The sequence below is a fragment of the Lonchura striata genome, chromosome 3, assembly GCF_050655825.1.
Source record: "Lonchura striata isolate lonStrDom1 chromosome 3, ASM5065582v1, whole genome shotgun sequence".
Lineage (NCBI taxonomy): Eukaryota > Metazoa > Chordata > Aves > Passeriformes > Estrildidae > Lonchura > Lonchura striata.
Window position 1 is genome coordinate 77,525,216 of NC_140705.1, and position 14,478 is coordinate 77,539,693.

Sequence of the window (14,478 nt, forward strand, 5' to 3'; positions counted from 1 at the left end):
GGCTGTACCCCACACCCCTGCACTGCAGCCAGCTGACTATTCATTTTGGTTTAGGGTAATTGTCAACAAGAGATCAGAAATTAATTGTACAAAGCAGCAACACCTCACGAAAGCAGAAGTTGCTTAGGATTTGGATATGCTTTCTCCTGTCTCCACCCACAGGTTGTACTTCCAAGACAGGCTGGTTGCTCAAGCAGTGGAGGTGGAGCTACTCCAGTAGCAGGTGTCCAGTACCTGGAAGACTTTCTACCCAACTGTCTAGCTCAGTTGTGAGAACAACACTCCCATCAACTCTGTATGGGCAAAACAAAATCTATTTCTCTTCCTTGCCAATAGGGGATTCCTTCTGGAAGATGACACTGACCCCACAGTTTCACGGTACACACACACAGATGTAAGGGACAAGAGCGTACTCCCTTCCAGCCACAGCCCTGCAAGGTCTGTCTTTCTCCATGGTTAGGGAGGGTCAGGAATGGCAGCCAGCCCTTCGTGTGTGGCCTGAGCCTGGTTAGCATCTTTCACTCTCCATCACTCATCCATTCCTCCCATCTGCACTGGCTCTAGATGTCTCTCCCTCCCCTTTCCTCCCCTGGCTTGTCCTTGCATAGACTGATTTTGTGATGCATCCAAAGGAAGACAGTGAAAAATACATTAATATTAACTCCTGCCTGGAAGATAAAAAATACTCCCAATTCTTTGCCACCCATAGAGCTAAGCAAATCCACCTGCTTTCTACTACATGCAGCATACAGATGCTGACCACCTCCTTATGGTCTTGCACGGGGGCACACACTGCTGAGACGCAGCCATGCTAAATACCTGATACAGAATGCATGCGAGGAAATTGCTCTTATCACCATCTATTCATTTCCTAAGGCATCTGCAGACAGATGAGAAATTTTCCTTTATATGTCTCATTTTTCTCATTCATATATCATCCTCTCTCTTTTTCCTTTGTCTCCCCCTCCACTCCCAGCACCATCTCATGCCGACTCCAGGTTTCAGCCATGATATAGTGGATTAGGTACAAGGCTGACTGGCAGCTCTTACAGCTGGGGATCTAATTCACATTTCTGCAGCTGGCTCAGCCTATATCTCTGAATCCCTCAGTGGCTCTTTTTCTCTACCTGGGAAGCAGTTATGCTTATCCACTTTGAAAAAAAAAAACGTTATTTCCACTAAATATACCAAAGAATAGAGTGGGGTGTTGTTAAATAGGAAACTTAATGTGAGAGAGCATGTGTATAGACTGCTTCTCTTGGCCACTCACAGCTCAAGGCGAGCCATAGAGGGTCTGCATCCCCTGGGACTGATCTTAAAGAAGCAGCAGCAGGATGGCATCTGGAGGAGTCCATCCATCTCCCTCCCAGCAGGGCGCTAAGCAGCTACACTAACAGCAGTTGACAGTGGGAAAGCTAATGGGCGTGCGCATTAGCCTGCATAAGCGTGTTTAAGCTAGGAGGGTTCTGCAGAAATCAAAGGAAATCCAAGCCTCCTGTTCCAGAGATTGTGAAACCATGCCAAGGACTTAAACTCTGTCTTGGGATGGTCACAAAGAGACTTCATGTCATCACACTTTTTACCTCACTCAGCAGTGCAAACTCTAATGTGTGTGTGCTTACACGGATGTCTCTGTATATGCTGCTCAAATGCATTTTTTTAATTTCTCCCCACTACCCCCAGAAACAGAGATCTATTACATGCAAGATAAAGGAGGGGGTTGTTTCTTTAAACTCAGAAAATTTCAAGTCTAAACTCACCCCTGATCTGTCCACTGGTCCAGGACAGATTCAGCAAGCAGCTCACCGTGGCTTACCAGAAGTCCAACACCAGCCACCTGATAGATCTGCACCATAGTACCAAAAAGTTATGGTGGCATCTTTTTCCTTGGCATAAGAAATAGACAATGCAATTGGGCTTAGCAACAGATGCAGAGCCTTGAAACAAATATTTCATGATCAACAAGAAACCTTTGTAAACAGTGAGTATAGATATAATTATGCACTTGGGACCAGAGCAAGATCTAAAGAACTTAGTTTTAGGCACAGTATCCAGAGATACTTCTTCCCCCAGGTCTGACCTCTGACATGTCCTCCAGGCCAGGTTCATTCAGCTCATCTGTATCTAGGAGCTTAAACTGCCCTAGAAAGCTTGAACCATGTGGGTTGGGAATAGGGAGAGGGAACGGGAGTGAAGCCAGACTGGATGAGCAGAAAATCTCTCCTGTAAAAGCTTGCAAGGCCTTTACAGATCATCATAATGGCTTTTTGTTGTAGTAGTTGCAGGGATCATTTTTTAAAACAAAGAGATAACATTTGGTTCATTTCTTTCATTTTGGTAAAGGGCAGCTCCTAAGCCCTTATCGTTAAGAAATAAGAGCAGTGTTACATGTTCAAACAATTTATGTGAAGATCCTGCTATTTGTTATGGGAACAGCAAGTACAACTGCAAGTCCATTATCATCCCTCCCTGCCTCTGCATGCACAGCATGAGCAAGTGAGGAAGATTAGGGGTAAAAGCAATGGAGCCTGCAAAGTCAGTGACAAATATTCAGTACTTAAAACCCTCTTTGATGCTTCCCACTCTGAAGTGAGGCTTTGATTTGGTCAGCGGTCAGACATGGACCCACTGATTTTTCTCCAATTTACTCTCAGTCTCAAAAAATAGCAACCTCTTTTTGTGATCTGATGGCTGAGAAGCAAGTGACCCAAAACCACCACAGTACTCTCCTGATGGCCCCATGAGCAGTGCTGACAGGAGGTGGGCTGCAGAACTGATACAGATAAGTTAATAGAGTTGGAAGGAGTTTCTGGGCAACTGCCAATGTTGAAACCTGCCAGGTTTTTTTACTTTTAAAAAAAAAAATCACAAGGCAATTGGCATTACATACCAGTCTTGTTTCAAAACCCACACTTCCTGTGACCTCCACTCCCCATATCTTCACCCTCCCACTCACAGCTAATCTCTCTCTGTCCCTCCCCACTCCTCTGTATTTCTGCAGACAACACATTTATGGTGCTGCGAGTCTGCAGCAGCCGACAGACCATTTCTCATAATAAACCACTCCTGGCTGCACAGCCAGACTGGGCCCCGCCACGTGAGCAGTCGGGAATTCATGGGTTTTCAAAAGAAGCTTTGCACTCCAGAAAAAAATCTCTACATCTCCTGTAAGAAAAGTCCATGCCAGGGCAAGCACAGGGGCTGGAAGAGGAGGACAGCAGGGACAGGGGGCTCTGGTCCAGCCCTCCATGACATTGTGCACGGTGAGTGCTCAGCAGCGAGCCCATCGTGAGCAGAGAGAAGAAAAGCCACTTACTGATGGGCAGCAGGGAAGGGCAAGGAACCTGCTGCAATTACTTAGCAAAGTTTAGCGGCCTTTCAACAAAGAGAGGGTTTCTGGGGAATGATTGTGACCAAAACATCAATTTAAGGAGCCTTCTGAGAGTATGCTCTAGCTGTGCCAGCACATCCCTCTGCTCAGTGCTGCTGCCCACAGATATCACGAGGTGCAGGGGCAAGCAGGGTGGCTGGAAGGTGGGAAGGCAGGAAGGAAGGGCTTTGCTGTGCCATGGTGCCTTCCTACACAGAGCTGTGATGTTGCCACCACAGTGGCCTGTCAGGGAGGCGATGCTTTCCTACACAGAAGCCAGCAGCAGCAGGAGAGCTGACCCTGCTGCCCCACTGCCCCTGGCACCTCACAGATGTGGTGGTGCTCTCAGCACAGGACTGGGGTCCAGACAATCTCCAGAGGGAGTATCACCTGCCACCAGCATGCCAGGCTGTGTCTGACAGGTGGGGCTGGCTGGCAGCAATGTCCCCTTCGCCCATCGCAGCTGAAGCGGATGGTGGAGCAAGTGACACCATGGCATCACTCCTGCCAGGGGTGCTTTAGTACTGCAAAACTGGCAAAGGGGAAAAGGAACCTTGCCTGGGTAGGCAATGAAATAAAGCAATGCAGCAGTGAGACCCTGGACTGATGAGGTGCCAGGGGACTGATAGGGACCCTAAAGGTGTGGGTCACACCCCATTATCAACTATTTTGGAAAGAGCAGAGCGTGGAAAGAAACCACATTTGGGAGCAGAAATTGTATATGGGCAGCAGAGGAGCATGTTGCTGAGAGAAGAAATGGAAATAGAGGGAAGTGGCTGTACTTTTTCAGCCTAATTGCAACTGTGTCATCCTCAGCTACTCCTGCAGCATTCCCATGCTTACAGTATCTTCCTCCCTCTTCAGAGGGGAAGATTTACAAGCTTAGTTGATATTATTCATTTCACTGGATATTTAAGAGGGAACCACTTGTAAAAGTGTTAAAACAACAAAAGAAAAATGGCAGAGGGATGGGGCTGGCAGATATTGACAGTTACAGATGTCTTTATCTGCTTGAAACAGAACTGCACAGTGTACTCCAGCCACCTGCACCAGCAACAAGGAAAAAGAGAAAAGGAAAAAGAGGGCATAATTAAAGGACGAACAAACCTCTTGGCTTGGAGAAATTCATGTCCCTCTACACCTGAGCTCAACTGTTTGCTGCATGTCCCTACAGCCCTCCCTATGCCAAAACAGACCTGTCATGAGGGGCTAACACAGCTATAATGCCAAGCCTAATACAGCATGGTAAATTTTAAAGAAATTGAGATAGGCTAGAAAGCAACAAAGCTATGGGAACAGAAACTTTTCTCTCTTCTGGCTCTTCTGTTGGAGTCTCAGATGCTTTGGACAGTGATCAATGAGAGGAAAACAACAATATTTTCCATCTGTACTTGCTAAACAGGCACACTGGCACAAGAGGCTGCTGAACCAGGGCATCCCACTGGCAGCATCTTCCCATGAATCCATGGCTGAAGCAAGATGAGTCCTGCTACAGAGGCTTGGAAAATGTACCAGGTTATAAAATAAGAAGTTTTGTACTAGTGAGAAAGGAATCAAAGTGGTGCTTTCAGGAAATACCACTTTCAGTATCAAAACCATGGTGTCAAGGCACCAAGTGAAGATTGCTGAGGGCACAGCCAAAATTGCTAAAGCAGCGAGATACTGAGGAATGGATGGCAGCAGCCTTGAGAACAGTGCTGGCACCCCAACATGTAACAGGATTCAAGGCCAGACACCTGGAGGGTCTGAAAGCCCTGTCTCTGCAGATGAAAAAGAGACATCTCAAATTGAGGCTACCAAAGCCTTTTAGAATCAAAAAGCTAGTGCAGAAGAAGGAAAAGCATCACCTTATAGGAGTAAGCTACAAATGAAGACTCTGAACATAAAATCAAAATAGACACGAGCCCTTGGCAACAGAGGCATTATGAGGTATGGGAGTTCAAATGGGGGCCCACAATTAGACTTCCTTGCCTGAATGGGTCCAGCAGAACCACAACTTAGCAATGTGGCTACCCCACAACTTAAAAAATGGCCTGGTTTCAAGTAGTCCTGAGTATGCAGCAGGTTCTCACTGAAAATTTAATGCATATATCGACCTAGTAAGAGCCTAATATCTTCACCTTAAGTTGCTCTCTGAAATCACATCCTCAGGAGTCAGCTCAAGGTTCATGTGCACACATGTGCCTGGAGCACATCCTCAGGTTCAGCTCTCCTTGTGCTAGGGAAGGACAAACCCTGCACTCAGCTGTCCCTGCTACATCCCTCTCAGCCTCTCCTGCTTCAACACCACAGGAAGCACTGGGACACCACTGCAGAAAGCGGGAGGCCACGCTCAGAGAACGGCTCCTGAGCACCTCTACACCCGCTGCTTTAACTCACCTCCCTGCTGCCGCTGGTGCCTCACTCACACCAGGGCTACCAATCGTGTCAAAGGCATGTTGGCAGGGACAGGTCTCTCAGGAGCAGACAGAAGGAGGAGAGCAGGACTGACCTTACAGTAACAGAGGCCAGATGAAAGCATGACTGTAAAATAAGATATGCACACATGTTGCTGTGAAATCATTCCTCTCAAAAACACCAAGCCAGATCACCTGAGTGCTGGGACTGCTGCAGAAGACTTTAATCTGTAGTGGTAGTGCTGGTACCTAAAGCCATTGTGAAGGCAGTGTTTGCAACACTGAGATGTGCCTAAGCCCTGCTCCATGGCTCAACTCCACAATGTACCTGATGGTGCCATTGCCTTTTCACCAGAAAAACTCACTGACTCACTCACTCTTTTTCCAAAGTGAAGGAGGTGTGGGTCTTTCTCATACATTGCAAATACTACCTTAGCCTTTCCATTGGAGTGGCCAGTCCCTACAGAGTATACTCTTTCAGTTGTTAAAAAGAATGGGGAGTCCCTTCATGGCTCATTATCCTGGCTCTCCAGCAACCCAGACCCCACAGTTCTGGATAGGGGATCTCTGACAGCAGGGACTTACTCTTATGAAGTGGTTCAGCATCCTGGCAGCAGTGAGCAGGAAATTCAGAAGTTTTTAGCACCAGCCCTGTGGATGTGAGTCCAACTCTCTGTATCTCCTAACAAATTTTGCAGAATTTAATTCATACAGTTCAGCACATGTTGGCAGAGATTTGCAACAGACAGTTCACCACAAAGGTGCCTCTCTTAGAGAGTTCACCATAATTCCCCAGTGTCTGTAACTTAGTCCTGTAATTGAATGAATCAGCAGAATTTTCTATCACTTATAGAGAACAAAAGACTTAAAATTTAACCTGAGTGACCTCTGAGGGCTCAAATCCATAGACTCCATAAAATTCATGGCAGAGAAGGACAGCAACACATTTATTTGGTGTTTTCATTAACATTTTTTTCATCTAATCTTATAATTTACGAGACAGGGAGATCTGACTCATGTCTTTGGAACATTTGGGGTTGGCAGGAAAAGATGCCCCATACTGTCTGTACCTTGCTGTCTCTGAAAAGGTCGATGCCACTCATTCATTGTGTGTCAGTGTTCTCAGGGATAAAGCACCCACACGGCTGACCAAGAGGTGCACAATGAAGCTGCAGTGTGGGTTATGTCTTATGGAATAGGATGCTATTTCACTGAGGAGGGGCTGACCTGAATATGCACCTTGATCTCCGTCTTTGGAATTTTCTAAAATCCTGTGATGTAAGCCTTATGCAAAAAAAAAAAAAGTTATAATAAAAAAAATGTAACAAAAAATGTTCGAATATCCAGCATATCCATGTATTCACTGTACAGTAGAGGTAAGAATATGAGATTTCTTTTTCTGCAAGATTCACCTTCATCTCTCTATTCTAGTCAATAGCTCCCTTTTACACCACTTAGGTGAATTCCCATACTGGGCTAAGGAATTCACCTAATGAACAGATTAGGTTACAATTTGCTTTTGGGATTAAAATCCCTATTTACTGCTCATCTGTTTCCAAACAGTCATGGAACCTGTAGATGGGCAAACCTGAGAAAGAAAAATACAAAAAACCCTCATCCATTTATATGTTAAACATCAGAACTGTCTATAAAATGAAAGCTTTCTCCTTGCTCTTCTTAGAAAAACAAGCCAACAAACCAACCAACCAAATGTACTTGAAATCATCAGCATATAAAAAAGGATTTTTTTCTATTATCATAGCAAGTAGGATGCAATGCATACTACCAAAAGGATCTCAGCTAAGCAGCTCTAAAGGGGTTTATATCAGAAACGCTGCAAAAACAAACACGACATGGAGCTATACAAATCCAGGGCTGTTTGCTGTGGCTCAGCCCTATTATCCAAGTTAATGATGCTGTGGTGTCACAGCTGCACACCCCTGCAGGGTGGGTCTCCAGCAGTGCTATCCTGCATCCATGGAGCTGACTCAGCCTCCAGAAGAGCTGCCTCTGGCCATGGGGCCAGTGTTCTTCCTTGCCTGGGGAGAGGGGAGTGGGGCAAGAACCAGGGAGTACAGGAAAAAGGGGACTCTGAGTCACAGCTGTCGAGGTGGAATAGAAAGGAAGAAGGTTTGAGTGTGAGGAGCACTGAGTAGGGAAACTTCTCTCTCTTGCCCTTTCCCAGAGGAGCCACTTCCCTGCATCGTCTCAGCGTCCCTCCACAGCTCCACCCAGATGAGTTTCTCATGGCTGGAGGATGGGCAAAGCAAATGCTGACAATGGCAGCTGGTTTTCTGCCAGAGATTTGCCTTGCTTATGTCTGACATCAGCCTTGAGAACTGCTTTTGGTGTCTGGTTATAGTTTTGTGATTTTGTTTCAAGCGGGCATCCCAGCCTAAGACCTGGTGGTGGTTGAAGTTCCCTGCATGGACCAGAGGTAGCTAAGAAAAAAAAAGTGTTAATTTGGTAACAATAACCCTTATTATCCAGAAATCAATAAAAATTGTGCCTATTAACATGCATTTGATGCTTACATTGAGTCATACATCTGAAGCCTGCTTAAGCCAGAGACACCTCAGTCATTATTATGCTGGTTTTACCAGGTGCAATTTTTGGAAATCCTTCCTCTTTTCTTTTTGGATCTGCACCACCCATTTTCTTGCTTCCTCTCTGGCAATCATGCTCAACAGCAGAGGAGATGAGGAACTGCAGCTGGAGCTCAAGATGCTGCTACAGCAGACAAAACCTCAGGATTCACCCCACAGCACTGGGCTTTCCACTGCTTCCAGTCTGTGTGAGTGCCTTGCGCCAGCCTACAGCTACAAGTTCAACAAAATCAAGGCAGCCTAAGGCTGGTGTCTGTCACGCTGCAACAAACTAGACCACTGACACCCAGGTGAAAGATTTCAGAGAATCAAATACATATTTCTTCTCCTGTCAGAATCTGAGGTATCGATGATTCCGAGATTGTAGGAAGTCTCTGTCTTTCTGCCCCGTTGCCAAAGAAGAAGCCATAATTTGTCTGTGCTGGTTTCAAGGTTGTTTATTCTTGCTCATCTCTAACATGTTCTGCTGCCCTGCCGCAGGTCTGTCCTGCAGGGCAGCGTGTGGGGCTCTGCCCTCAGTGGGATGTTACAAACATTATATACCAGAAACTACCTGTGCTATATTTACAATAATGTGCCAATATCTGTCACCTACGTTGAACAGTGTGTCCCCAGCCTAAACCAATAGAAAAATGCCAACACCACAGTGAAACATGGAGGGCATGAAGAAGGAGAAAAAGGACAAGACACACCCAATTTCCTCTATCTTATCCCCTTTGGACCCCTAATCTAGAATACTAAAATTTTACTTTTGCACCCATGCCACACTTAATTATTACTCATATAAAACACTCAGAGCTTGTAATTCATCCTGTAAGATTGAAAACTCTTTTCCATGGACAGAGATCAGAGACAGTGTCTCTCGGGGCTCTGTCCAGGGGGGTTCCTGACCCCCTGCCAGGGTCCCAGGCCTTCCAGGGCAGCCAGAGGGAAGCTCTGGATTCCCACATTCTCCTATGAGGGTTGCAGCTAAGAAAGGGTCTTCTGTATGAGATTTGGAGAGGCTCTCTCCTCTAATTCCCTGAAGAAAATCCAAAAGCAGAAAGCGAGACCAACATTGCACTGGTATATTGGCTGATGGGTACAAAACCTTCTGACAAGTAGTTTGCCTGGCCCTGATTGGAAAATATCTTTAATTAAAACACCACATCAGAATCCTGAACCAATTTCATCCCAGCTCTGCTAAGTGCTTTGTACAAAACATTAACTCTAAAATCTCATTACACATTAGCAATCCCTGTGACAAACATAAATGGTAATTTAGCTCTAATGCATTCTGGAGCAAGCCATTTTTAAGATAGGCATATGATATCAGCTTGCTAGGAGAAGGGGAAGAGTTGAATTTATCTGTCTCTTTATTTTTTAACAAATGGCTCTAACTGGCTCAGCAATGGGCTGCACAAATCACTGTCATGCGCAGACCTGGCAGTACATAGCAGCTGTTTAGCCCAAATCTGACACTTGAGCCTGGGCTGGGTTTTGAAATCCCACCAGCAGTGCTGAGCTCCCTTGTCTTTAAGCATTCAGAGGAAGGGGACTGATATGGGCAAGATGGGAATGTCTGTTGATATTACAGGACAGCAGGGAGATACATCCAGAGACTGCAGGTAATGAAGCTTGCTCAAAAGCACAGGGAAGAGGAAGGAGGTGGAACTACTGCCTGTAGTTGCTTCAGCTGGATTCCAAGGAAAGAAGCACGAGTGCAAAAAAGGCAAAACCTGCAGTGGTGATGTGATCCCAAGCACTAGTGGGAATTTTACACTACTAAACACTGCACAATCCAGCCAGGACAACAGAGGACACTGCAGGGAATCATATTTATATTAAAGAACTGTCTTAACAACACTTGTGGAACTAATGTTATTTGCATTTCTTGTCAAAAAGATATTAAATATCCCTTCTTTGATTAGTAGCAACATTTTCAATCTCTCTCTAGTCTTAAAAATGACCTTTCCAAACTCCTCAGGCTGCACCTTGATCAATTCTTCTGTGTGCAAGAAAGCACATGGGCTGTTAACTTTGTGAAATGGAGAATTTACAGTTATTTACTATGGGATTATGAAGTATGTACATAATAAATATTATACAGGGATTTTATAAACAAGCAAACCCCAACATTTCCTCCAAATACCACCTACCAGATCTGGTAATTTCCTGGAAATCTAGAGCTGGAATCACATTTTTACTCACTGAATAGAAGTTGCTGAAATTTTCAGTGAAGGGAATGCTCATCTGATCTTTCCTGGCTAATCACATTATTTCTGATTAAATTCTTTTTTTGGGGGTGGGTGGAAGAAAGCAGATTACCTCCATCCCCTCCCTTGTCAGCGTTTGCCATCATGATAGGATGATGCTTCCTCTGTTGTATCTGTAGAGAAAAGGTGCAAATCAAAATAAACTTGACTTTGACAATGCACATCTCTCTCGTGTAAAAAGATTTGAAAACTTGTGTTTGATCTAGCAAGGAAAAAATTCCCCTAAAACTTACTGCAGGATGGGTGCAATCTTCAACCAACTCTTCTTTCAAGCAGTAGTCATGCTTTATTTTGCCCTACAAAAGTAAAGAAATTATTTCTACCAGTTTAACAGGTGCCCAGACATATTATCTCCATGTGCTTTTGAAATCTCTTTCTTGTGTGGCAGAAGAAGGAAACTAACCACATTATATTTAAAAAAAAAAAAAAAAAAAAAACCAACTTCATTTTTACTTGCAACTGAAGTTTCATTCTGTGGTTTTCCCTATTTCCAGTCCAGGAGGAGCTGCTTGCCCCTCTGTTGTTGCCGTGCGAGACCGGCTCCAGGCGGACGCTGGCCGGACACAGCGGGAGGGGGAGAGAGGCGGCAGCTGCTTTTCCCCTTCAGCTCTGTGAGGCTCAGTTCTAGCGCGGGAACAGACAAGAGGGCGACACGGGATTCGGGTGCAGACACGTGTTTATTGTGGGAGTGTGTTCCCGAGACCCTTGGGCACTGACCCTGCATCGGTTATACCCCGTGCCAGGGGCGGGGGGAACCTGAACCGTGGCCAATGGGACGGGAGGCAGGGGACAGGGGCAGGGAAACCGCGGGGACAGCGATGGGAAAGGCAGGGGGGCAGGGACAGACCGCGTGGTGAGGGGGAAGGACAAGGGAACGCAGGAATGGGACAAAGGACCGTGGGAGGGGGAATGGAGGGAGAAGAAGAGAAAATTACAGATCCCACAGCTCATTCTTTTGCATTAACATAAAGGAAAAGGAGTTCTGAGGTAAAAACAAATTAGCAATATTACAAAGAGACATCAGATAGTGATACACCAATCATAGTTACAATGAATGGGGCAAAAATCTTTTCCACATTACAATTTAAGGTAAAGGGTACAAAATTATCATAAACACATTCTATATCGAGGATGAAAGCAGGATTCATGACGCGATGCTTGTGGTTTTCAAATTCTAGCAGAGCAGAGGCAGCGAACAGCAATGTGGTTTCTCCAATTTGATTACAAAGTTGGCATAGCATTGTGGGCAGTAATTAGAGAGGATGATTTTTCCTTCTATAAGATATAACTCAATCCAAAAAGTTATTTCCAAATTATCACAAGCAATGGGGAAAACTTGTATCTAAATAATAAGGGAACTTTGGGCAAGTACATTTAGGAGATGGGATAAAGGGTGAACCTGGGCACCACTGTTTCAGAGGGAAAAAAACAGTGGAGCTCTGGTCCAGGTTTCCAGCTCCACTCCCTTCGAACGCCCCCCCCCCCCCCCCCAGCAAAGGAGAAAGCTCTCTTACAAAGGGAAATCCTCTAACAGAGGGGCCCCTCCGGCAATCCCTCCCATCAGAGGGGGACCAGAAGAAGGACTGAGGGATTAATCCAACCTCACCTCCCCCCCTGACAGGGGCTGGCTCGCTGCAGGATGGTGCAGGGCCATTGGGGGAAGGGTGGGGCCGGCGGGAAAACTTGGGGCGGAAGAGAAGGATCAAGGTGGGAAAACGGGGTCCCTGTAGAGTGGCCAGCACCATCTTGGGAGGGGGTGCCGGGTGCAATGCATCTGGCCCGGGGAGGCACAGCCAATGCCACCCCTAAGGAAGCATAACAGTGTCTAGCAAGGCACTTGGGGCGGCTCAGCCGCTGTCATCCCCAAGGGAGGAGGTTTGGGGAAGTCTGTGGGGAAAAGGGAAGGGAGGGCTTTGCAGAAGCCGACAGGGAAATCTACAGGAGAGGGGCCTGACGCATCTGGAAACCGACGAAATGCCTGGATGTGAAGGGCCTCTCTTAGGATGTTAACAACTCTCCCATAGCTGACGTGTCACCATTTACAATTCTGTCCCACTGGTATCCTTTCGACCCCCCCTGCCCCCATAGCCCAGAATAGGGAGGAGAGGGTAGAAAAGGCAGCTTTCCAAGAAAGACAAGGAGCTTTCCAGTATGAGTTACCCCAAAAAGACTGAGCGAGGTTGCGTCCTCCTCAGAAAAGAAAAAGCCTCCCGGCCACCAGGGACATGCAAGGCTACAGCCCCTGTCTGAACGTGGACGGTGGTTAAAACTCAAAAGAAAAAAAGGTAGCCCAGCTGCCTGCCAGGATCCCACACCCTGCTCTGACCCAACCTACCCTCTGGGCTCAGGCAGTGAAATCTCTATCTCTCTCCTCGGTGGTGGAAAATCGCGCTGAACTGAGGACGCATTCTTTTGCAGTTTGGCTCTCCCAGAGGCCTGGGTGTTCCCGTTAACCAGAGCTCGTCCCTGAAACTCTGGGTCCGGCCACTGTCAGCCTCTGGTCTCCATTCAGATGCCGTCCCCTGATGGGCCACTCTTCAAGCTCAGTCCATCGAGCCACTGCCAAACTCTCCTCTTTGTTCCTCAGGTAAGTCTACCCAGCTCCCGGCCCCTGCAGTCTGCTGCCCCCGCAGCGCAGCTGCTCCCGGGCGGGTTAGGGAGCACACCGGCGAGGACGGAAGAGGATCCCGGAGCTTCAGGTTTGTTTTCCACCCGGCGCATCAACTCCTCTTAACGTCTGCAGAGCTCTTGCGGAAGCAAAGTTCCTTTCTCTCTCCCCCCTTTCACAAATTGATGGGAATAACCATCCTCTGCTACCATTTCTTGCCGTGCAAGACCAGCTCCAGGCAGACGCCGGCAGGACACAGTGGGAGGTGGGGAGAGGCGGCCGCCACTTTTCCCCTTTGACTCTGCGAGGCTCAGTTCTAGCGCGGGAACAGATGAAATGATGACACAGGGCTTGGGTGCAGACACGTGTTTATTGTGGGAGCGTGTTCCCGAGACCCCGGGCACCGACCTGCAGGTTGGTTATACCCCGTGCCGGGGGCAGGGTGAACCTGAGCTGCGGCCAATGCGGATGGGAGGCAGGGGAGAAGGGCAGGGAAACCCTGGGGACAGCAATGGGAAAGGCAGTGGGGGGAGGGACCGAACCGCATGGTGAGGGGGAAAGGACAGGGGAACGCAGGAATGGGACAGAGGACCGCAGGAGGGGGAATGGTGGGGGGAAGAAGAGAAAATTACAAATCCCGCACTCTGTACTGGGGCTGTTCCTTCAATTTCCCAGAGCTCTGTAAGAGGTGTCAAGTCCAGCTATCTCCATAGAGAGATCTGCTAAACACTTGGCATTTTACTTACACCTCTGTTCCAAAACATCTGAAAACCACCACATAGAGCAGGCAACCAAGCTCTGCTTGAGAGTCAAAAAAATGAGAAGCCCCAGAGGAGGTTTTTGTGAAAAGGCAATGACTTTGCATGTAGGGAAGCTGACAGCAGTCAGGTGGTGGGTGGTTGTCTGGGTACTGCAAGGCCAATAGTTCCTTGATTTTTACTTCTTAAGAATAGCTTGGGGTTGCAGCTCTACCTGTGACTTAATCTGCTGTTAGACTAATGTCCCAAAATCATTCAGGTTATTCAGAAGACTTTTCCTTGAGTAATAGAATATCCTGAGTTGGAAGTTTCTCACAAGGATCCTCAAAGTGCAACTTCTGGCCCTGCACTGGACAACCTCAAGAATTCCATAACATACCTAACAGTGTTGCCCAAATACTTCTTGAACTCTGTCAGGCTGGTGCTGTGACCACTTCTCTAGGGAACCTGTTCCAATGCCAAACCACCCTCTGGGTGAAGAACCT

At 46.9% G+C, this 14,478-nt stretch overlaps 1 long non-coding RNA gene across 2 annotated transcripts in view; it reads right to left on the bottom strand.

Annotated features, from left to right (window-relative positions):
* Positions 1-12,103, bottom strand: part of LOC110477926 (uncharacterized) — a 306,989-nt gene extending 294,886 nt beyond the window's left edge. Inside the window, exons 1-2 of one of the 2 annotated variants that reach the window (XR_014954352.1) lie at positions 10,861-12,103; positions 10,680-10,740 (exon numbers count right to left, since the gene is read on the bottom strand). This is a non-coding gene — a long non-coding RNA (uncharacterized LOC110477926). Of the gene's footprint in view, positions 1-10,679 lie in introns of both variants that reach the window. The other variant, XR_014954350.1, reaches the window with a different exon arrangement.
* Positions 12,104-14,478: the final 2,375 nt, after the last annotated feature.